Source organism: Suncus etruscus, chromosome 6 (assembly GCF_024139225.1).
Source record: "Suncus etruscus isolate mSunEtr1 chromosome 6, mSunEtr1.pri.cur, whole genome shotgun sequence".
Taxonomy (NCBI): Eukaryota; Metazoa; Chordata; class Mammalia; order Eulipotyphla; family Soricidae; genus Suncus; species Suncus etruscus.
In genome coordinates this window covers 115,830,638-115,831,976 of record NC_064853.1, presented here as the reverse complement: position 1 = coordinate 115,831,976, position 1,339 = coordinate 115,830,638, and the positions used below count along the sequence as shown (strand labels likewise).

The window sequence follows — 1,339 nt, the reverse complement described above, 5'->3', positions numbered from 1 at the left end:
GGAACAGAATCCTCTATGAGATTTATACAATGTACTTTCATGTGATAATATTCTATGGTCTATCATAACAAAATGTGACTGAATGAGGGAAGTAGAAAGCCTGTCTAGAGTACAGGCTGGTGTGGGGTGGGGAGGAAGGACACTTGGGATATTGGTCATGAGAATGTTGCACTGGTGAAGGATTTTATCTATCTATCTATCTATCTATCTATCTATCTATCTATCTATCTATCTATCTATCTATCTATCTATCTATCATCTATCTATCTATCTATCTATCTATCTATCTATCTATCTATCTATCTATCTATCTATCTATCTATCATCTATCTATCTATCTATCTATCTATCTATCTATCTATCTATCTATCTATCTATCTATCTATCTATCTATCTATCTATCATCTATCATCTATCTATCTATCTATCATCTATCTATCTATCTATAAAAGAAAAGAAAAGATAAGGCCTCCCAATTCTTACCACAGGCTGTGTTCTTTACACTGACTGTATAGAAAGAGGAGGTACAGTAAATGCACCCCATATACACCTCAACACAGGCCCTTTGCCTGGTCTGTATTGTGAATTTGGGGACAAAAAAATTCTATGGTCCTCAACTTGTTATGTCATTGTTGTTTTGACAGAAAATAAGAGAAAGGGCTGAGTTTTGCAGTAAGCTGACCAGTAAATATCTGAAGACCATTAAAGCCAAACATAAGAAAAATATGAACAAGTATATAGTGGGGCTCTTTGAAATATTTCTGAAGATCAGAAGCAAAAATAAAGATATATGCAAAAATATTAGATATATTTATATTTATATATTCTCCTGATTACCCCACTTTTTTTCCCAGCAAAGACACAAATACTCTGAGTCCAACAAAAGTACAGGACTTATTGATATGTGCTGTCTATAATAGTTCTCTTGCAGGCATATCTGAAAATTTTGTTTCTTAAAAGAAATTTTACCAGCTAAACTATTGTATATTCTAGGAAGCCCAAAGGATGTGTTTCTGGTTTTCTATCTAGCTGGGCTCCAAGGTGCTGGTACCATATCTGTTTCTTTGTGTTGGGCAGAAGAATTCCTATTCTTCTAAACAGAAAATGAAGATCAAAGTAAAAAGTGGGTTAATAGTCTCTATAAAAAAAAAAAAACAACGTTTTGTTGAAAAATTTTGAAGAAAAATACATTTTGTATCAATATATCACTCTCTCTTTAGACATTTAAAATTATTATTTTTTTTTAGTTTGGCCCACACTAGGTGACTCTTAGAGGTTACTCCTGAATATGCACTCAGAAATTGCTCCTGGCTTGGAGGACCATCAAACTGCGATAAGT

The 1,339-nt window shown here is 33.2% G+C and overlaps 1 non-coding gene across 1 annotated transcript; it reads left to right on the top strand.

Moving 5' to 3' along the window:
- Positions 1-466: 466 nt before the first annotated feature.
- LOC126012558 (small nucleolar RNA SNORA51) lies at positions 467-599 on the top strand. The gene has a single exon (XR_007497014.1). It is a non-coding gene; the product is annotated as a small nucleolar RNA SNORA51 (small nucleolar RNA).
- The last annotated feature ends 740 nt before the right edge of the window (positions 600-1,339 follow it).